This window comes from Sphaerodactylus townsendi, linkage group LG02 (assembly GCF_021028975.2).
Source record: "Sphaerodactylus townsendi isolate TG3544 linkage group LG02, MPM_Stown_v2.3, whole genome shotgun sequence".
NCBI lineage: Eukaryota > Metazoa > Chordata > Lepidosauria > Squamata > Sphaerodactylidae > Sphaerodactylus > Sphaerodactylus townsendi.
Window position 1 is genome coordinate 100,607,819 of NC_059426.1, and position 23,256 is coordinate 100,631,074.

Genomic DNA, 23,256 nt, shown 5'->3' on the forward strand with positions numbered 1-23,256 from the left:
GAATCTTAGAAAAAGACTGATTTGGTTATACTATTAGAAATACATAGATAGGTAATTATGAAATTATTGTAAGGTGAATTATCTTCAGTTTCATTTGGGCCACTGGGCCTTGAATTTATTTATTTCAGTGTTTGCATTTTGCACGTGTGCCAGCCTTATCTATAGGTAGAGGAACTTCATTAAAATATTTTCAAACATGATCTGTTTTACAGCCTGCTACCATTATGGATTTTCTGCTCCAGGGAGAAAATAATATGATAAACCTCAGGCTATACACACAATGATCCCAAGATTTATGGATTATTCTGCTCAAAAGTTTTTCCCTTTCATTTTTACATCTTGCCCCTCTCTCCTCACACTTTGCTTCTCATGCAGATTGATTCCTCTCAATCCGAGCATTTAGCTCCTCATGCTTATTGATCCATTCAAACAACCTGAGGGATAAATCTGCCAGTGCCTAGTCACTTTGGAGCCCTGAGTCACCAGGCTGTGGCACCCAGCCCTCTGTCAGTGCTCCTGCATTGTCCCAAGCTGTTCTGGTGTGGCAGGGAGCACGCCAGGGGCATTCCCAGGGTTGGTGCCAACTCGGGTCAGCATCCACTGCCTGTTTAGTCATCTTATGCCGGCAGGTCCAGGCTTGGAAATACAGCAGATTTTCTGCAGCATATCTCCGCTTTCCTCTAAGGGGAATACTGAGCTAGGTTTGGGGGTTTTTTTACTTTTGGGGCTTCTCAAGATGCAGGAAAGGCCTTTGAAGGGGGCAAGGTGCCATCTCTGCTCGCCAGTCCAGTCTGGATTGAGCTGAATATCTTCAGGATGGAAAAATTGCCCAAAATAATCTTACAGAAACCTCTGGAAAATAACAACATTATTACTGGATTAATGGAATTCATTTAATAAAAAATTTAAATCTTGCATGAATATACAGTCTCAGGATACATAATTAAAAACTAGTCCTTATATCATGATGAATAACCTTCGGATTATACACTGTTTAAACTATCTGTAGATACATTTTTCCCTCAAAAAGCATTTTATTAAAAAATGATTGAAATTTTAAAAATCCAATTTAGATGTTTAAAAATCTTTTTTTCTTAATTTATTTTTTTAATCACTGATTTTTATCCATCCAGCTCAACATGGATTTTCCATTGCCTGGTATTATCAGGACTGTCTTAATACATTTTATTTAGGGGAACCATATACTAATATTCAATCAAAAAATGGTTTTTTTTCTCAAAATTTTGTTAGAACTTGCTACTTTGTCAAACCATCCCCTGATTGTTACAGTTCCTAGGATTGACAGATGAGTAAAGAAAGGTTTTCTGTCAGGTTTTCCTAGGATTGACAGATCCTAGGATTGACAGATGAGTAAAGAAAGGTTTTCTCTCAGGTTATCGTACTGTGATTTGGGGTTGAACTGGCCTCGACTTCCAGGTTTTACCATTACAGAGCCAGTGGGTGGCCAGCCATCTGCATCCCTCTGCCCATGGGGTGCCCCTTGTACTGGTGAAGGGGGCAAATGCGTCAGTTTAGCCGTCTGCTCCTCCCTATGAGCGTTTGTTCCTCCCCTCCCCCCAAAAAATCTGGATTAGGTTGTTAAAAAAGGATTGGGAATAAATGTCCTGGGTGAGGTGTCTTAGATATATATGACCCAGGCTGTTCAGGACTTTATAGATTATCACCTTGAACTTAGTTTGGAAGGCCCAAGGGAGCTAGTGCACTGGTATAAATGAGGTTTTTGTTAACTTACTAATATTCTTAGATCTGAGGCTAAGAGAATAAAATATAAGAAAATACATATTAGTGGTAACTACATTATAAGTTACCATATCTATAATCTTAATAGGTATTTACCCTCTAACAACAACAAATAACTGGATAAAATAGAATTCACTCATATGCAGCAAGCACAGTTATATTTTTGTAAGGAAATTCAATCTTTTTTCCTAGTTATTTTATTATCCATATAAACCATACCACAACCAATTTAGTTTAGAATTTCTGGAACTCTCCCAGATTAGCTTGGAGCATACTGTACATGTTAAAGGAAAGGGGGAGTGCATGGGTAGAGGGGAACCACCATCTGAAACTCATTAATCAATTAGAATTTTTAAGAGCTTACATCAAAATGTGATCTACACTGATAAAGTAAACTCTCATTCACAATCAGCCTTTGTATTATGAATCCATCTGATATAAAGTGAATGGTGTGCATAAAATACAGGGGGACAGGAACCTGGCACATGACTGCACACTGATGCTTAATACTTATATAAGTGTTGTAGGTTGGAAGCCAGCACAAAATGAAATTAGCAAATATATTTATCTTTTTGCAGCTGGGCACTAAAAGTACAAAAATTATGAGATCCATCTTCCCTCAGTAGTCATATCATAATCAGTAAACAAGAAGAAGTAGGGACTTGCTAGAAGCTTGCGGGAGCAGCTGTCCCATTCTCCTTCCATTCCTTCTTCCCTTTTCCCTTGTCTCCTTGTGCCTCACACTTTCTCCCTTCTGCCATCTCTTTTTTTACTCACTCTCCTCCATGCCAGTCACTTTCTCCTTTCTTCCTCCAACCCCATGACTCTTTCTCTCTATTTCTGGCTTCCATCACCCCAAGCTAGCTCTCCTGGAATGACAATGGATCTCTGACTACAGAAATCAGTTTCCCTTAAGATTGCTGGCTTGAGGCTGAGAAATTCTTGGAGATTTGAGTATGAAGCTTTGGTAGGGTGATGTGCAGTGGCAGGGCGGGGGTGCGTGACACACTGAACATGTGCCCCTGCGGGAGCATGGCAAGGGCATGGATGGGGTGTTCCAGGGGCGTTCCAGGGTGGGGCAGGGCAGATGGGGGTGTGGCAGGGGCACAGGGCGCACACACGCCCCAGGCACAGTTCCCCCACTCTCAGCCCCTGGTAATGTGTGGGGAGGAAAGTAATCCCAGCAGGGAATAATGCCATAGACTCCATTATCTGTTGCAGCCATTTTCTCCAGGGTAACTGATCTCTGTCATCTGGAGATCAGTTCTAATTATGGGTGATGTCTAGTCCTCACCTAAAGTTGGCAACCCTAGTTCCCCTGGAGGAAATGGCTGCTTTGGAAGGTAGAGTCTATGGCATTATATCCTTATTAGTTCCCTTCCTTTCTCAAATCCCACCCTCTCCAGGCTCCATCTCTCAAATCTCCAGGAATTTCCCAACCAGCAGCTGTCAACCCTATCTATTCAGCATTCAACAGCCAACCTACTTTTAGTTGCCCCTCTGTCTTATGTTTTCCATCTCCTCCCCATCCCCTGAACTTCCATCTTGGAAAATACAGTCTTTCTCCACAGTGGGACCAAAGTAGCTTACATAAGTCTGCTCTCCACTTTTTTATCTGCACAAGAACCCTGTGAGATCAGTTAGGCTGAAAGTACAAGACTGGTCCAAAATGACCAAGTAAGCTTCCACAGCAAGATAATGATTCGAACCTGGGTCACCCAACTCTGAAGTTCTTACTGCTACACCACACGGTCTTTCATAAAGGGGCTGTCATTGAATAAGTAGCAAACAACTAGGCCTAGTTGAGTAATGCAACTCAGGTGGTATCAAGTCATCCAGAGGTTACTTCCACACCCAGGGTTGCCACCCTCCAGATGGGACCTGGCGATCTCCCAGATTTACAACCAAATTCCACATGACAGAGATCTATCCCCCTGGAGAAAATTAGATGCATTAGAAGGTGGACTCTGTGGCATTACATCTGGTTGAAGCCTCTCCCCGCCTCAAACTCTGTCCACCTTAAACTCCACCACAAAATCTCCATGAATTTCCCAACCTGGAGCTGGCAATCCTAATCAGGCAAGGCTTCAATGAATATTCCCTTGATGGAAAAAATAGGTCTGGGAGGGGAAGAGCCCCTGACTTTTAGTCACAGAAACTGAAGACTGAAAACTGTGGTTGCCCAGCAACAGCCACTGAGAAACTCCATTGCTTAAAGATACAAGAACTCTTTTTATCATTTTCGGTTTTTAAAACTCCCCAATGTTGTTGTATTTTGGGTGGGGTTTTTTTAAGGATATCAAATTCTTCAGCAAACCTGGGGCCCTTTTCCGGTTTGTAAAAAGATCTGTCTTGTTTGTTCACATCACCATACCAGGGTCAGCTGTAGTAAGGTAAACGATTGAAGTGCTAGAGAGGACTTGAAGTACCTGGCCATGGCCCGCCCACCAACCCCTGGGGGGGAAGGAGGGGAAGGGATAGGGTTAGGGAGGTGGGAGGGGCCCATCATCTGGTCATGGACCACCCACCCTGGGGGAGGAAAGGGAGGGGGATGATGGAGGGAGGGAGCCTGGTGGTCATGGACCACCCACCCACCCAGTGGTCATGGACCACCCACCCACCCAGAGGGGAGAGAAGGCGCAGGCGGGGGAGGAGCTCCAGTCAGTGAATTTAAGCATCCAAAGATTTCCCTACTTTGCTATTAGAACATTTGCTTGAGAGTGGGAGACAAAGTATTGAGTGGAACTTTTCAGTGCCTGTTCTGCTAGACAAGATTCTTAAAGCAACTTCTGCTATAGAAATGACCTGGCCTAATAAAGTCTGTTGGTGGGGTTTATCTTGCTGCTGTATTACAACCTGGAAGGAAATAGGTTAGTATTCTGCAGGTACAGATATATTCATGGCTGCTATAAGAAATCACCTCTCTCCAATCCAAGGACTGCAAATGTTTGTGATAGGAAAACCATCTCATTTTAACCCTATATTTCTGGCTGTCACAGTAAGTTATTCTCTCCTCTTTCCCCAATATAAGGCTGGTTCAAGTGAGTTACATACTCTGAAATGTTTGGCATTGTCCAGAAATGATGTGAAAGATAAGCTGCCAACACCATCCAGGCACTAGAAAAGTAATCACATCAATAAGCATACTAGTCTGAAGTATGGATCCTGCAAATGTGTGCATACTACATGTCATTTACAAATTGGCATCTGCCATGCAACTGAGCCACAGATTTTCTCAGATTCAAATATTCAGTGAAATGTTTATTTAGAAGCAAGCAACATAATTCAGGGTTTTTTTTAAAAAAAATGAGTTTGGGCTTTGTGCTTTGACCCAAAACCTTTGCTGTCATTAGTTGTAGTGATGTGGCATTAGTATTTGTGGTACAATAACATCTAGAGCAACTTCATCACACATTCAGCAACTTCATCACATAGGGCAATCTTACGGCCATCTTTTGCTACATCATTGGAAGTTCTTTGAGAGTTCTTTCTCATGTTATTTGCAGGACATCTTCTATCTGTGTCACTCAGATTAGGTGGTTAGCCTGGGGCTACTTGAGAGAAGATGAGCAACATGGCCAAAAACATGACTAGGCAGACCCATCTTCAGCATTGATAGGAGTGACACTGGCACAGAATGGATCTGCTGCATGGATTCCTCCCATGAGCCTCAGTCAGATCACTAATGTTACCAGAAGAGCACAGAAACAACAAATGGCACAGCTGCTTCATACTCCAAAATGTCAGAAGGGAGGAAATGTTTGGCTAATTAATTCGGCAAATGGTCCAACACACAGTTGTTTTTAAACCTTGAGAGATTGTATAGATGTGGAGGAAAAAACCTTGCTTGAAATTAAGTTCCTTGGACCTCCCCAGTGAATTCAATGCTAGAAATTTTTGATCCCACACCTAATAGGGAACCAGTTGTTTTATCATTCTATAATTATTCTACATTACAGTAAAAATCATCCTAATCTCAGAAGGACCCATGGTACCTCCTGTACGTTTTCACTGTTCTGGTCAACATTTCACCTGGCTGACTGGTGGCATTGGGAAGCTACTTCATATGCCTTTCTATATGTTCAGTTCTGTTCCCTGGTCTTCTGAATCCTGCCAAATGCACTGCAGAATCTCAGATACAAATCTTCTATTAAATCAAAGCCCACATCACAAAGCCATTACACTTGGCAGGGCATCTGCTTGGCAATGAATTCCTGATCCAAGATTTAATGGGTTGGAGAGACTGAAAGCAAAGTACACCTTACATCTTCCTCCTTTCAGTCTGTGGTGGCTATGACAAAAGCTACACTTTCAGTAGAAGGCAGGGTGGTGCTGAAATGGAGAAAACCTGCAATGCGACGATGGACAAGGGGAAAAATATTTCTGCATTTCACATTCCTCTTCCAAATGCAAGAAAGGCAAAGCCGTCTGTGCTGAGACCAGAGGCGAGGCTCCACTCCAGAAAATACAGTGTTTCGATCGTTTGGACAGGGGGAGGGGGAGAGCAGCCCGAAGAAACGAGGCAGTAACATGATCTGTGCAAATAATAATAGAAAGCCTGTCTCGCTTGCTCTTGTCTGCATCCATCTCCACCTCATAGGGAGAAAGACAAAGAGGGTTGTGCATTAAACTCTTCCCTTGGGGTGGGCGGACTGATCGAAAAGATCTGCAGTTAAGCAACGGAAAATATTTTATTTAAGAATACCTCCCTTTCCTAGCCATACTTGTTTCAACATTTGCCGCAGATGTTTCTAGAGAAGAATACAGTTGTGAATTTTTTAAAAGACCCACATTGCTTCTAATTGGACCATCATTAAAGAAGAGTTAATTACATTGCTATGGATGAAGCCTTTCTTCTACTGAGCTTTATCATTTATTGCTATTGTGATGAACATTACTAAATCTACTTTGGCATCGCACCTCGAGACATCCAGGAGAGGACTTACTGAGTCATCTCATAAGGATAGTTTCAGAAGAAAGCTGTATTTGGTCTGCAGAAAAACAGTTGGATTCCAGTTAGAGAGCACCAGCTCTGTCAGCCTCTAAGGTGTTCTTGGACTCAAATCCAATGGAGTCATCTCAATAAGAGATTAAGAGCTCCTAATGGACAATTTGAAGGGTGGAAGGGGTGAGGGGCCTTCCGCTGATTATTAGGAAGTCTTTGATTCCCGGTTCAACCTCAACCATTTCTGGAAAAGTGCCCCCCCCCTCCCAATACACACAAACTGCAACCAACCGACTCTTCGGTGTCTGGTATATCTAGGTTATAGGAAGAGGCTGCATGGTTGTTTACGTGCATGCAATCCCCCCTTCCCAAACAAGCAAACCCTTGAAAAACCGACCTTGAGGCCATCCTAACCCGGATGGAACTCATCGGTGGAAGCCTAGATCTCTAGGTGCGTAATATAGCCATTCTCGTGGAATGCGTGTTCTGAACTGAACTTACCCTCCAAAACAACACGAACTACATATATAGTAATCCAGGCTATGGTAGAAAAGATAAAATTGGCATCTTTCTCTCACTTACAAACACACCCGTTAGTCGCACGGCTGAACAGATAGTTTTGGTATAACAGTTCTAAACCCAGCTCTCTCATTCAAGAAAGACAAAGGCGAAAAAGGCAGTATTGGACCGGAGGTGAATTTTGCTCTGTATAGTCATGCGCAAAGGCTTCCCCGCACAAGCCGATCAAGCTTCTGAAAGGGGAAAGTCATTTTTTTTCAAGACATAAACACTCCCTCCCCCAATTTCTTTTCGCTTTTTCTAACTTGGTTTGCACCAAAATAAAAATGCATTCAGAAACCCAGACTCTGTAGCTGCATGCTTGTTTGTAAACTCTGCAAGCCCAAGTCCTCCCACTTGCAGCCAGCCGCGTGCTTGCTCATCTTGCAAACTCTTTGCAAGGTGAGGGCGGTTTGCTTCCCCCAGCAAAAGAAATGGACAATATACACACTACAGGACCGAGCGAAAGGGGACAAATTGCCCGTGTTTGCCTCCGCGTCCTTACTACTGGGGAACAAACAACAGCAGGGACACACACACACCCTCCTCTTGTTTTGATCAGTTGCAAAAAACCAATCAGATGTTTGCTAATGGCTCTCAGAGGCGGCCACCGGAGTCCTCTTCCCCCGCGATGGCTCTTTATTAGTAACCAGCCAGCATTTCGCGCCCGCCTCCCGCTTTGCAGGGATCCTCACTCACTTTCGCCGCGCAATGCCCTGGCGCTCTTCTCCGCTTGCAGCCCGTCCTGTTCTCCCCTTCTGAGCAGTCCAGCAGCACTACTGCCACTCTTCATACTTCTGATCTCTCAGTACTTGGTGCTCTCCTTGGGAAACCTTTTCCCCCGTCAGAAACAGATTTCCTACATTTCATCAGTCCACACAGACTGAACGGAAGTTAAATGCTTACTTTTTTTTTTAAAGGGGTGGGGGAGAGACACAATTGACACCGGTTTGCCCTTGAAACGCAAAGATATTGAATTACAAACTGTTGGCAAGGACCTGGGGCTGAGAATGATCCAGTGCTTATAATATTTATGCTGCTTCCAATACTCTGAATAGGGAGGGAGGGAGATGATCTAAAAAGGCTGGCTGAGATTTATTTGGAGCGTTTAATAATATCACTGTTCATTTTTGGACTAATCTGCTCTGATTTTAGCCTTAGCCTTTAAATATAATTGGGCACAATTCACATCCCATTGAAGTCAATGACCAAGTTCCCATTGATGTGAAAGCAGGGAAATGTTGGTTTATTGTGACATTGTGTTTCATACGCAAAACCGAGCATGATCAAATGCCTTGGGAAATTAATACCATAGTAAATCACTAACAGCGCAATCCTATGCAGAGCTACTCCAGTCTAAATCCACTGAACTCACTGTACTAAAGTGAAGTAGCTCTACATTGGATTTCATTGATAAACTTTTAAATATAGCATTTCAGGTCCACGCAAGATATTTTGGTATATGCAGCAGAATATTCAAGTAGAGCTGCTGTGGTGCAGCGGTTAAAGTGTTGTACTAGATCTAGAAAACCCTGGTTCGAATCCTTGCTATCACTGATTCTCACTGGGTGACCTTGACTTAGTGATACACTGTCAGTCTAACCAACCTCACATGTTCTCCAAGAAGGCGTTCGGGTCGGAGCTCCAGTAGCAGAGCTCCAGCATAGTAGTGTTTAGGACCTAGGATTAGGTTATTTTTATTTTTCCACTTTACTATCTGGCACCTTCTGGTGTTTAGGAACTGAGAAGTTGAACTGAGAAGTTTGAATCACAGCAGTGAATCACAGCAGTGCTACCAAAGCAGTACTACTGGGTGTACTACCAGGGTGAGGCGGCAGCATTTAATTCTGCTTTCGGCTTGTGTATACTCTCGGCGGGGGCTCCTGGCCTGAAGGTTGGTGGAGGAGGAGGTTGCCCTTTCCCAAGTGAGACATTCTCTTTGGTGGACTGGGCAGTGGGGGTTGGTGCATGGCAGTGCTGCCTGATTAGGCGTTGTGGTTCCTCAGACTTATTGTCTTGGGGGACTTTAACGTCCATGTCGATACCGCCTCACGTTCAGCGGCTATGGATCTAGTATCTTCCATGGTGACACTAGGCCTCTCTTTGATAAATTCCGACCCCACTCATGAGGCTGGTCACACTTTGGATCTGGTCTTTGGGTCAGTAGTTGATATGGTCCTATCCTCTGTCGATAGAGTGCCATGGTCCGACCATTATGCCCTTGCTGCGCCAACCCTGGTTAGGCAATGGGCTGATTTAAGCCTGCCCGTGGAGACTTATGGATCCTATTAGATTCCTGAATACTCTGCGGGATCCTGAACCTGTTGGCACCCTCTATGAGCAGGTGGACGGCTGGAATTCCAGGCTCTCTGATGCCATCGAGGTGATTGCCCCTCAGCATCCTCTGCAACCCCACTGTAGGCTGGCTCCCTGGTACACTGAGGAGCTATGTTGTATGAAGCAGAGCTCAGACGTCTAGAGCGAGTGTGGAGAAAGTACTGCGACAGAACTGCGCGATCATCTTATAGAACGTTTATGAAAGTCTATGAGATGGCGATGAAGAGGGCGACGAGGGACTAGTTCTCGTCTTCTTGCGCATCCGCTAGCTCCCACCCAGCTCAGTTGTTTCGTATTATTCGGTCCCTTTCCTCGTTAACTGAGAGCTCAAAAAATTCTCAATTGGCTTTCAGATGTGAGATATTTATGAGCTTTTTTTGGATAAAGTCATGTCGCTCCACCATGATCTTTTTGCCACCTCTGCTACAATTAGTGAACTGGAGGCCCCGTTGCCGTCTTCAGGCCCTCGTTTGAACCAGTTTTCCCTGCTCGCTGAGGCCAATATTGACAGGGCCCTAGCTGCTGTTAGACCTACTACTTGTCCTCTGGATCCGTGCCCCTCCTGGCTAATTGCAGGTAAGTGGGTGACAGGGGACCGAGCGACACGGGGGTGCAGGGGGGGAGCATGTGGCAGGGGGGTGCAATGGGGGGGCAAACCACTTGTTAAATTATTCGAATCCCACCACTGGTCAAAACATTTCTCTTAACTGAGGCATTTAATCAACATATTTTAAAGCTGTTTACTTCTAGTCTACTTCTAGCCTAAGGGCTGTTTTGCAAATATCAGTTCAGTCTGCTTAAGGCTATTTTTAATGGCTTTTTCAGTTTTGGTCTTTTCTGCAAAAGTTGTTTATAATGCATTTTGCTGCCAAATGATAGTTATTTCTCTTTGAATTCTGCATGTTTTCCCCTTCTTTTTGTTCCAGAAATGTTTTCCCTCCAATTTCTTCTGTTTTTTTTTCCTGAGCACTTCCAGGATGATTTTTAAAATCAATTTCCAAGCCAGCTTTCCAAGCCAGCTAGAATGTGTGATCATGTTGAAATGGTCTTTATTTCTCCACCCCACCAAACACTTGGCCCTTCTTGAGAGCCAACCTGGTGTAGTGGTTATAAATATTTATAAATGAATAGGCAGAGATCTGATAAACTCCATACCAATAGCTGTGCCATCCTAAATGAAAAATTTGCCCTTCTAAATCCAGTGAAATCAATGAGCTTAGAAGGGTTTCACTCTGCTTAGGATAACACTTGAGGATTCCACACAAAATGGCTTTCTGGCACATGGAAATGAATACACCTTCTATGCAACAATGGCCTGTTTTTTGTGTGCAGTTTTGGTTATGTCATGAATTGTATAGTACTATACAATGAACTGTATATACACTGTATACATAATATAATGGACTGTATATACAAACGATTGACAGTGATGTTTTGTGGGATCAGACAGTAAACCTCATATAGATAGTGTCCTGACCTGCTGAGCTCACAGGGAGTCAGATTACATCTGCTAGCAGGCACAAATGTGAGAGAGGGAGACAGCAGTCTTAGTCCAGAGGGACAAGTCCAAAGTAGGTCTGAGAAGAGGCAGTCAATGGTCGAAGAAGGGTCAGGTCAGACAATCTGGTCTGAGTTCCTTTCCCTTCCTCTCCCCTCAACAGACACCTTGTGAGGTAGAAGGGTCTGAGAGAGTTCTCAATGAACGGTGACTTGCCCAAGGCAGAGGCGTATTTGCCTAGGGACATGGGTAAGCAGTGCTCTGTGCAGGGGGGCACCAGGGACGTAGGTATAGATTTTTATGGGGGGGTCCAGGGTGGGGCCACACCCCCAGCCGCCCCTAGGGCATGGCCACGCCTCCCCAAGCCCCGCCCCTGGCCTAGCGCTTATAAAAGCAGCTCTCCAAGGTCGGGGATAGCAGATTCCCCTGCCCTGCCCTCCCCTGCCCCTCCCCTCTGGGCAGAGGCATAGAGGGAAAATGGAGCCTGGTGCAAAATCTGAGTTTTGTGCCCCCCCCCCCGGGCAGCTGCTGTGATGCTGGAATCCACCCCCAAACAGCATCACTTTCAATGGTGTTTAAACTAGAGAGCCCAAATTCTCCTTTTAAATCCACCTTAAAGGGAGAATCTGGGGTCCCTAGTTAAACAACATTGAAAGTGATGCTGTTTTGGGGTGGATTATCCCCCACCCTGAAACAGCATCACTTTCAATGTGGCGTAGTGGTTAAGAGCAGGTGCATTCTAATCTGGAGGAACCGGGTTTCCCTGCTCTGCCGCTTGAACTGTGAAGACTTATCTGGGGAATTCAGATTAGCCTGTGCACTCCCACACACGCCAGCTGGGTGACCTTGGGCTAGTCACAGCTTTTCGGAGCTCTCTCAGCCCCACCCACCTCACAGGGTGTTTGTTGTGAGGGAGCAAGGGAAAGGAGATTGTAAGCCCCTTTGAGTCTCCTACAGGAGAGAAAGGGGGGATATAAATCCAAACTCTTCTTCTTCTTCTAAACTGAGGACCTCAGATTCTCCCTTTAAATCCATGCCAAAGAGGGTGGATTTAAAACGAGAATCTGGGGAAATTTGGGGGGTGCCTGCTGTCAGGGGTGCAATTGTTAAGCTAGAAGCACCAAAATTTCAGGGTATCTTTAGGAGTCTCTCCTAATGATACCACCCATGTTTGGTGAAGTTTGGTTCAGGGGGTCCAAAGTTATGGACCCTCAAAGGTGTAGCCCCATCTCCTATTACCTCCCACTGGAAACAATGGGGGATGGGGCACTCCCTTTGGGAGTCCATAGCTTTGGACCCCCTGGACCAAACTTCACAACACCTGGGTGGTATCAGTAAGAGACTCTCCTGATAATATACCCCAGGTTTGGTGAAGTTTGGTTCAGGGGATCCAAAGTTATGGACCCTCAAAAGTGTAGCTCCCATCTTCTATTAGCTCCCATTGGAAACAATGGAGGATGGGGCACCCCCTTTGGCAGTCCATAACTTTGGACCCCCTGAACCAAATCCCACCAAACCTGGGTAGTATCATCAGGAGAGTCCCCCAAACAATTCCTGAAAGTTTGGTGCCACTAGTCCAAACAATGCGCCCCCTGCAGGCCAAAACCCGAAAAAGCACTAAAATGCTTTAAAAACCCACAAATGGGTGGGCGGAGCTTCGGACATGAAGGGGGGGTTTCAAACCCGAGAACCCCCCTTACCTACGTGCATGGGGGCACCCAGAGGGGGTTTTTTTGCCTCTGGGCACCATTTGGCCCTCGTACACCGCTGACCCAAGGTCATCCAGCAAGAATGTAGGAGTGTGGAAACGTATCTGGTTCACCAGATAAGCCTTAGCCACTCATGTGGAGGAGTGGGGAATCAAACCCGGTTCTCCAGATTAGAATCCACTTGCTCTTAACCACTACACCACATTGGCTCTCCCTAGGATAAGGAATTCTAAGGATTTCTTGGGGAAAAGGGTGTACAGAGTGCCTTCTCAGGATGTTTTTTTTTGCCTCCACAAGGCTTCTTATTTATTTGTTTGTTTGTTTGTTAGTTAGTTAGTTGGATTTATTATACTGTGTAAGGAATTCCATAGAAGCAGAAATAAAAGGCTTTTGGGTGTAAAAGACCGTTTATTCAGACATCCTAGAAAGCTCACGTACACGCAGTGGCAGGAATAAGATCTCCCGCCAGAAGCACAGGTTATAACTCTGTCCATCCCATCCCCTCCCACAGTTCCCAGCATGGGAGCAGGAGGTCTCATCTCCCTCGCCATGAGATAAAAGGTTCTCCGCCCGGAGAAGCTGGCCCATCGCTTGGGCTGTGGAGAATGTAGTCAAGGCCAGGCCCTTGTATGGCCCGACCAGCCCATCTACACCATTCAATCCTTTACACTCTGCCACCCTTAAAAAACACTCCTCCCCCCCAGGTTTGTGCGGAAAGGTGCGATGGAAAGCAGAAATGAGGGCGGGGCCGTCAATATTTTCGGAATAAACCCATTGATTATACCCAGAGGAATACCCCACCCAAGAGACTAAATATTGTAAGCGTGCCATGCGATTAAAAGCTGCAGAGTCCAGGGATGGCGTCAATTCACTCGTAATGCTTGTGGCCATCAATAATAGTCGGTGGGGAGTCTCTCCGGCTGGTCGCAAGCCAGGCATCGGAAACGGGAGACCTCCTTGAGTAAACTGGAATGGAAGACAGTGATGGATATTGCCTAAGAGAGTTAGGCAAATCCAATCGGGGCAGTGACATCATTAATCACTTTAGTAATCTGAAAAGGTCCCGCGAATCTTTTGCCTAGTTTTGAAAATTTCATGCACGTCTCTGAGATTTTTGGTAGACAAATACGCCCAGAAGCTACCACACGCAGAGGGAAATCTGAGCGGTGCTTATCCGCTTGCAGCTTTTGGGGAGTCTTTAGCCTGTTGTAAGAGCAGTCTGGACCATTTTCCACCCCTCGGCACAGAGATAGAAATCCACTGCTGAAACTCCGGAGGATCCAAATGCTTCCTGCAGGTAGTTGCGGCAACGGCGGGAAGGAAGCCGACCGGACACACAATTCGAAGGGTCTTTTTTGTACTGCTATGAACCGCATTATTATAGGCGTATTCTGCAAAGCGGAATTCGCTAGCTTCGGCACCAAAATTGTCTTGGTGGTAGTTGGTGTAACAACGTAAATACTGCTCTAGGGTTCTGTTCGTTCTCTCTGACTCAATCCGTCACTTTGAATGTGGTAGAGGCGGCAACCGTCAAGGTGACCCCTAACAACCCTAGAAAAGCTTTCCAGAACTTTTGGGAAATATGAATTGGGGTCAAGGGTTAGAGACCTCACCTTTAACTTGAGGGAAGCGGAGTGGCTAGAAGCCGGTAAACATGCTGAAATGAACAGACGCAGCTAACTTAGGAGCTGGAGGGGATGGAAGCTATCATTGGGATGAAATGGGCTTGTTTTAGGAAAAATAAAGTCCACCACCACCATTACAAGACCGTGTTGCCATGACCTTTCTGGCAAATCTGTAATAAAATCCATGGAGATGACTTCCCAGGGGCGGGGAGGCCACCGGGAGAGGTTCTCAACAGACGCCATGGGGTTTTCCCGGAATGTTTTTGGCTTCTGCAACAAACAGAGCAACCTTTTAATATATCGTCTCATCATGTCCTTGCGCATCGCGCAACACCAGAACTGACGGCGGGCCAAATGCAGAGTTTTTAGAAAGCCAAAATGTCCAGCCGAGCGGGCATCATGACGAGGCCCTCGAGAACCTGCTTTACCGGAGGGGGGGGAGGTACTGTACCAACAATCCCTCCGCCACGTAAACGCCACTCTCCAAACGCGAATTGGGAGTCACCTTCCTCCGCCCGGAGAGCTTGGCCAGCGCAGAGTTCCTCGGCCTCCCTCGGAAGTTCCCGTAGGAAAGGAGAGACCAGGAAGGCTGGGAATGGGGCTGGAGAAGGAGGAGCGGATGTCTGAGATCGGGGTGACAGCCAGCCCCAATTGGGAGGTGGGGAGAACAGTCTTGGCGCGGAATGTCCCGCAAGGCAGCTCCACCCCCCCTCCCCGGTAGTAGGCGCGAAATGCGCATCAGCCAGGCTTCTATTGTTTTTTCCGGGGAAAAAATGGACTCGTGGAAAGAGAAACAAGAAAAAGAATCAACGGCCCAACGAAGTTAAGCCATGGACGCATCTTGAGGGAATTGGAGAGGGCGGCCAAGTTCTTGTGATCCGACCAAACTTGAAAGGGGTGTTTAGCCCCCTCCAGCCAGTGGCGCTTTCAAGTGGAGAGTGCTAACTGCTCTTGATGGTCGCAGTAGCTCTTTATCCCCTACAGTCCAGTTGGAGTTCAGCACCGGAGGAATTTCTTTTGATACAAATAAGCAATTAACGGAACCAGCCTTCCTATCATCTTTATTTCTCTGCAACATACGGCTGCCCCAAGCGCTTTGTCCGAGGCATCTCATCGTGAACCACAAGCGGGAGATCTGGGTCAGGGTGCTTCAGGATAGGTTCGGGTAGTAAAAGCAGATTTTAAGAGCTGAAAGGCATTGTCTGACATTCTTCAGACCAGGAAAGGGAATGGCAATTCCGGGCTTGGCAGTCAGTGGATCTTTACCCGCTTGAGTGCTGTAGAGAGGGTTCTGTGAGTGGGGAGAGTCATTTTCAGCCAATTGGGGTATAAAGTCACGATAGAAATTAGCAAAACCTAGAAAAGATTGGGAGTTGTACCCCATTTCGGGCTGGTAGAACGCAGGCCATTGGAGGACTGCATCAATCTTAGCAGGGATCCATTTTTAGGCCCTCGGGCGAGATCCGATAACCCAAATAGTCAATAGAGGTTTGAGTGGGAAACAGCATTTGGAAAGTTTGGCAAAGAGGGAGTTGTTGAGCAAACGTTTCAATACTTCCCGAACCAATAGCTTCATGCTCCTCCATGGTTTTGTGAATAAAATTAAAACGTCTATCTAAGTACACCACTACTCCTTTGTACAATAAATCATGGCAGAACTCCGAAGATAAGGGCCATAAAAGCCTCCGGGGAGGGCCCACTTAACTCGGGAATATGGCATTATTAAGTATTCAAACTGTCCAAACTTTGTGTTAAATGCAGTCAAGTGTTCATAGCCTTCAGCAATTCTTACCCTATAATAAGCATCTCTCAAATCGAACTTAGTAAAGATGCGTCCCTTGCCCAATGCGTCTAAAAAAAAGATCCTTCCTTGATTAATGGCAAAGGGTATTTATTGGACAGGGAGACTGCATTGAGTCCCTCGGTAATCTGTGCAGAGCCGTAGAAGACCCATCTTTCTTTTTTTTTACAAAACAAATACAGGAGCAGCATGTGTGTGTGTTTGGTAGCCACGCCGATATGAACCCACGTAGCCGAAGTTCTTGTCTAAGAAGGCACCCAGTTCCTTCTCCTCATTAAGGACTCATCGCGGTAGATTCTACCTTTGGGCAGTTAAGCCCTATTGTGGCTGTAATGCGATTTTGCAGTCAGTGTCTCTATGGAGTGGCAACTGATCGCGATTCTTGCTCCTGGAAATACTCTTGGCTAAATCTTGGTAAGTCGGTGGAATGTCGTAGAATCGGGAGCAATCGCAGATGAAAGCCGGGGAATTATTGTTATTGTCAGGAGTAGCCCGAGTTTTCCACCCAATTCATGTGTTCACACGTAGGGAGGGTCAGTGAATTCTAAGATCCTTTCTTTCCAAATGAATTTTGGTTCATGCAACAACAACAATGGCATGCCCAGAACTATGGAGTGTTTGATTACCACTGGCGCCAGGAATAAAACTAATTTTCTCTCCTTAAATGAGTCGGCGAAGCGGAGGATTGCTTACCGTTTTTTTGAACTGGGCCGGTCCTTATCGCTTCCGAGAGGACTGCCGTCCATTTGGGTGAATGGTATGGAGCTTAGCCAGGGGACTTGAAGTCTAGACCTAGCTCCTCCGCCACCCAAATGGGGTACGCGATACAGCAATGGGGAGCAGCCAGAATCCACAAGGGCTGAGGCTATAATACCAGTATGCTTTAGCGGGTTGGCCAGAAAGCGCTTGGATTATGTAAATAAATGGGAGCGCTGCCTTCACTTCACACGCTGGTCTGGAGTCGAACCCATGTCCATGGGGGCTGAAGAAAGGCAAAATCAGCTGCTTTCCCCTCCTCTGGAGTGTAGCCTTCGATAACTGCCTTTAGACGCAGCCTGTTAGGCGGCCCGGATTTGCGTGCAGTGGCTTTGGCAGATTAGGTGCGTAGCGGCGGAAGCGGTTGGCTTCTGTTTTTTTTTCGGAGCAGTTAGCGGCCAGATTACCTAGTCCTCCGCCAGCTAAAGACACAATCCCAGTCGGCGGCCGGAGAGTGGTTTCCGAGGTATTCCGAAGCGGCTGGAAGGCGGCAAATGGTGAGTGCGCAGTGGTGAGGTAAAGTAGTGGCGGGTTTACATGGGCGTGGGCGGCCTCCGGCACGTAGCCGCATTCCAAACAGGCGCCACCTGGGATCCCAATTCGATCCAATCAGCAATAGATGCGGGGGATCCGCCAATTAAAACACCGCTTTCAACGCGCAGCTTGCCGTCAACAGCATCGAGGAAGTGAATTCACATTTCATGCGCTCAGGCCACTCCCAGGAGGGAGTCGGGCAGCCGCGCTGCACGAAATTAATGGGCAAATTCTGCAAGCGGCGGTTTGCCTTGCTGAATAGGATTTGATGGTCGCGGATAGCTTTCATTACTTTCTACAGCACCCGGATCTTAGGCGAGCCGGTTCTTGGAAGGCTTGGAGGAACGCGGGCACCGGGTGGCGCAGTATCTTCATCTTGCAGGTTCAAAAGAAAGTCACCAAACCAGTCGGCTGCTGCTTGCCTCCATCCAGGACTGGAGCCCGATGTCCCGTATTATTTTCGCGCTCAGAACCGGGTATGCTATAATCGTGCGCATAGTCCTCCGCTATGTGGGCATCGAGAATTTTACTGCAAGATGAAGTAGGGAAGTTTGGAAGCGGATCCCATCGTAAAGCGGAGCAGGTATTGGAGGTCTGTAATATCCATCCTCTCCACGGCCCTTTGGCGCCCGCGGGGCGTAAGCAAGGTTGGCGCTAGGTTGGCTTAGCAGAGTTGAGGAACAGCGGTTCTGGCGCAGGGGCTGGAATGTCGGGTTGGAGGTGGAGGTACCAACGCCCGGTGATATCAGCTGGCGTTCTGGTGGGAGCCGGTCGCTTGGAAGGTGGCAGGACTCCAGCAGCGTGTCGCCGCCTCTGGCGCGCCGGCTGTACCCGTGACAAGCCGTAGAGACTCCAACTTCTGGTTTGTCCTGTTCTGCTGTTTCTTCGAGTTCCCCTCTCCAAGGCAGCCAGCTCTCTCTCTCTTGCGAGTCAATGCGTCCTGGTGCGCATGCAAAGCTGCTTTCTCTTTCGTTCAATTTAGCCAGTTAGTGCCTCGTTGGAACTAGCTGCAGTAAGTTCACTTTCGCGCATCGCAAAGCGCCTGAACAGCTTTCGCGTTGACGCTGTAAGTCCAGTTTGGAGTGTTCCAGGACTTTACTCATGGGCCGGATAGATTTCATACTTTGCGCATATTGCCGCTTGCCGGCGCAAGATCTTTGCGGCCCGGTCCAATTCGAAGTTGGACTTCTATCGGCGCTTCGCTGTTCCCGGTCTCTTTGCGGAGTTTTCACGCTCTTGCTGCAGCTGTTCTCCGTTCCTCTTCCCATAGCTTTAGGACGTTCGCGAGGCCCATGCTTCTTGGGCATCTACGCGCGTCGGCCCACTTTCCTCATCCCAGCTCTCTTTTCGATGGGAGAGGGAATAGATCCGGCTGGGAGTGCAGGCTTTCTCTCGGACTCCTCTCTTCATCTGAACGCATAGGGGACGCCGTATTGGCTACCCACCGAGGTGGCTTCCATCGGGGCATCTCAGGTGCAGCCGCTGGTCCGGGATCTGGGGGGTCCCGATCGGACTGGACGATGCAATGATACCCCCCTCCCCAATCCCCTGGTGGTATAAAGTCCCAGTTTCACCGGGTGGTCTTCGGACGGGCCCCACTGCATGCTATGCCGCGGTGGACTCTTTGGGAACATCACCAAAATATGGGAGTCCAGGGAATCGTTCAATGGACTCCTGTGTTGCCTTCGCATGAAAGGTGGCCAGGCCCGTCTCCTCCGTGGACAGGTTGCATCTGAGGTTTTGTAATCCATAATGAAAACGGGTAGATAAATCCGATCCACAAAGCCGCTCGCATCCATAGACAGCGCCCCTAAAGCGACTCATGTAATAGTACCCATGAGGTCGATCTTCTCGTCCCTCGTTCCAATGGAGTAAGCCCAGAGGCTTCCGTGCTGCAATACGAGGGCGGGAAAGAGTCACCAAAAGCGAGACCAGCTCTCCGCTTGAGTTCCTCCCCTAAATCCAAGAAGGGAGAGCTCGCGAGGCCCTCTTTGGGGGGCTACCCGAACCTTCCACAGGAACATTCAACCTCTCCATGCGGCAGAGACACCAGAGGTCCACTGCACTGGAAGATAGATGAACGATGGATTCCTGCCACAATGTAAGGAATTCCATAGAAGCAGAAATATAAAAGGCTTTTGGGTGTAAAAGACCATTTATTCAGACATCCTAGAAAGCTCACGTACACGCAGTGGCAGGAATAAGATCTCCCGCCAGAAGCACAGGTTATAACTCTGTCCATCCCATCCCCCCTCCCGGATTCCCATGGGAACGGAGGTCTCATCTCCCTCGCAGAGATAAGGTCTCCGCCAGAGAAGCTGGCCCATCGCCCGGGCTGTGGAATGTAGTCAAGGCCAGGCGGCCGACCCGCTCATCAACACCATTGAATACTTTACAACTGCCCTATCCCCTAAGGGCTCTGTACAGAATGGACTAGTCTCAGTCCTGAGCCGACTCACAGCTTTCCCTGCGATCCCTCTGGACCTCCAAGCATGCACTGCATCTTTTAGAATTCTGTTCCTGCAAGCCACAGATTCTAAGCTGCCTCACTGGTTCTGGGGAGATGGGTGGACTGTTAGTTCTGACCTCAGTGACCGGAGGTGCTTCTGCAAGCACTTTGACCTTCTGCTCTGGCTTGTCTGTGAGCCAGCTCTATCCAAGTCCTGTGAAGCTTCTGGTTGTTCTGGAAACTCAACCAGCCGGGGCTCTGGTGAGGCAGGGTCACTCTGCCAGTACTCTTCGTCCAAAGAATCGTGGCCAGCTGACTTTGGGCTCACAACAAATAGATGATTCATGTGGTGAACTTCATGCATGTATCAGGTTACTTCCAGGATCAGTTGCCATTTAGGTATGATTTCAAGTAGCTTCTATATGCCACCCATTTTGTGAGGGTGAAAACTGATTTGAAATTTTCTTGCATGCTCAACTTACTCCCATTTCCTTGTGAGTCAGTCCACAAGTATTGAAACCAGTGGGCACGGTTATTCTGTATGTCTGCTTCAGTCACTGATGTTGTCATCAGTGGCATCACAGCATTCCTCCCCCCTTTAAAAAGCAATGGAAAAAGGCATATCTCCATGACTGAAGTGGGAAGCTACTTACTTGGGGTGGGGGGTGGGGAAGCTGGGAATTCAGAAAACCTCCTAACCTTATTGTTACAATTCTCCAAAAATCTACAGATATTTTAGTGCCAATTTTAAAAAAAGAAAAGAAAAAAAAGAAATCAATTGTTTTCAGAGTGTGGGGAGGAAAGGGAATGGTTTGACCATGACAGTCCAATTGCTGAACTGTAGGCTGGAGGTGGGTAGGAGCGAGCAGGACAAAGAAAACCGACAGAAACATTATATATGAGGAAAAAGCCAACTCAAAACTGGTTTCCAGAAAAACATCAGGGTAAAAATGCTCTCAAGAGGCCTTGACAAAACAGGGGAGGGGGGGGGTGGAAACCTGAAATAAAATGTAAAGGCACAAAAATGTTGTCTGAAAATCAGGGGGAAAATCAAAGCAGACATGGAAAAGAACCAATGTGTGTGTGGGGTGGGGGGACATGTGGAAAATCCCTTGCTGTAGTTGGTGCACTTTATACAAAAGATCACTAACACTGAAGTCAAGATCAAATAATGGACAGAGGAAACAACTTTTAGCTCATAAGGCAGAGACAATGCAAGGGGGGGGGGGGTGCTGTTAGTGACCAGTGAAGAGGTTGTACAATCTGTTTTGCCATCTACTCACATATAGGTTTCTACAGCTACACAACTGTAGCAAGTTGAGCTGGGAATGAAACAAGAGTTTTCAGGTGTTTTAAGTTGTTACTACTTCAGTGAGGGAGCATCAGTATGTGGAAAGATTCCCTGGAAGTAGAAAATCAGCACAACAAGGAGTGGGCTGGTCTATAGCTATCTTCATAATATGGTAGTTTCTTTTTGCAATGAGTTTCATTTTATATGGGTAGCTTGAAATGTTACAAATCAGCTCAACTTTAAGTTGTTGTTTTTTTAAAAAAAATACTCCCCCTATTCTACTGCCTCAGTTGCTGCATGTGCTACTCAGGTCTTGTAAAAATTATACATTTGACAGATAAATGTATCAAAAGGAATAATCCATTAGAAACCAACAAAATCCATACGTTCACATGTCTTTTATCACGTACATAAACTGATTACAATACCAGTGGTAAGGTTAACTATCAGGGCTTATTAACACAGTCAACTTGTCATTGTTCAAAGAAGGCCTTTCCTTATTCAATAGGGGGAAACAGATGTTGCATCTGCTGCATGGATGTACACTATTGCCTGGAGAAGTTTCCTAATATTATCATCCTGTCACTTCCCTCAAAAGGAAAAAAAAATCAGAGCGGAAATACCTAGGCATTTTTCATCAGCTAGAACAAATTCAGTCTGAATGTCATGGACATGAAATTATTAAAAGAAGTATGTAATTCATACTGACTAGTCCTAAATCTATCAAACTGGAAATCTTCTGTAATAATTGGTTAAAGTCACAACCATGGCAAATACAATCCTATAACATGATCATTGAACCTCCACCCAAATTGTTCAGCCTACCAATTAAGATCATCTTCTAAAGTGCTGCTCTCTGCCACCCAGCCTATAGAGATGAGGTTGTTAATAACTGGAGACAGGTCTTTTTTCAATATTGATTCCTTGCCTTCAGAATGCCTTTCTCCATGAAGTTTACCTGGGACCTTCTTTCCTTTCCTTTAGATGCCCAGTAGTTTTATCTATTTTAGCTGCTTTATTATCTGCTTCTGGCCGGAGGATTATTTTATCTATATGATGTTGTATTACTGGTCATCTGTGGGGTTTTTATGCTCTTGTGTTTTAATAGCTTGTTTTAATAGCTTACAGCCAATTGTGATGGAGGGGGGGGGCAAAACAGATTTAGGAACTGATGCAGGGACATGTCAGTGCATGTTTACCCACCCCACCAGCATAAGTAGCATTTACGCTGACAAGGAGGGCAAACAGGGAAGCAGGCAGCATTGTGGAGATCTGCTGTGCCCAACCCCGAAAGGCCTGGCCCCGCCCCCTTACCTTAGTTCAGCCTGAAAAAGCGGCCTGAAAAGTGCCCTGGTGGGAACTACACTACCCAGGAGACCTTGCAAACCCCAAGGTCTCCTGGGTAGTGTAGTTCCCACCAAGGCTTTTTTCAGCCTGAACTGAACAGGCCTGAACTTTTTCAGCTTGAACTAAAGTAAGTGAGGGGGGGGGGACTATTAAAGGGGCGGAAAACATAGAATCCACATTGGGTGAAGTTTGACCTAGCTACACCTCTGCTGCTGGGTACAGGCTAAGGGTGTTTCTAGTGGTGAAGCCAACTTAAGTTGTCTTCCACTAGGCTTTTGAACCAGGAACACACTTAGTGCAGGCCTTGGACTAGGGGTTACATTAAGTCTGCTTTGCCCTATGGAGGGCTCTCAGGAAGCAGATGTTGCCTCCCTGAACCCCCTGGAAAGCCTCTGTTTCTAATGGTTTGCCTTCATCCTTAATGAGAGAGCGTCCCAAGGTGCCTATCTCCTGGCCTCTCTCTTCATTGCAGTGGAGGGACAATGGAGGAAAAAAATCCTGAATAGTCAGTGCCATGCCTATGACACGTCACTTCAGAATACAGCCAAAGTGAAAATATATTAGTGATGTGACACCAACATGATGCTCTAGATTTCAAACTAAACTCTATGGAGTTTTGTCTGAATCCTGAAGTGTCACATTAGC

At 46.5% G+C, this 23,256-nt stretch overlaps 1 protein-coding gene across 3 annotated transcripts in view; it reads right to left on the minus strand.

Moving 5' to 3' along the window:
• The window catches only part of GAS2 (growth arrest specific 2), a 161,390-nt gene extending 153,219 nt beyond the window's left edge, over positions 1 to 8,171 (minus strand). For all 3 annotated transcript variants that reach the window (XM_048484414.1, XM_048484412.1, XM_048484413.1), the window contains exon 1: positions 7,964 to 8,171. The gene's annotated coding sequence lies outside the window, so the exon portion shown is untranslated. The remainder of the gene's footprint in view (positions 1 to 7,963) is intronic.
• Positions 8,172 to 23,256: the final 15,085 nt, after the last annotated feature.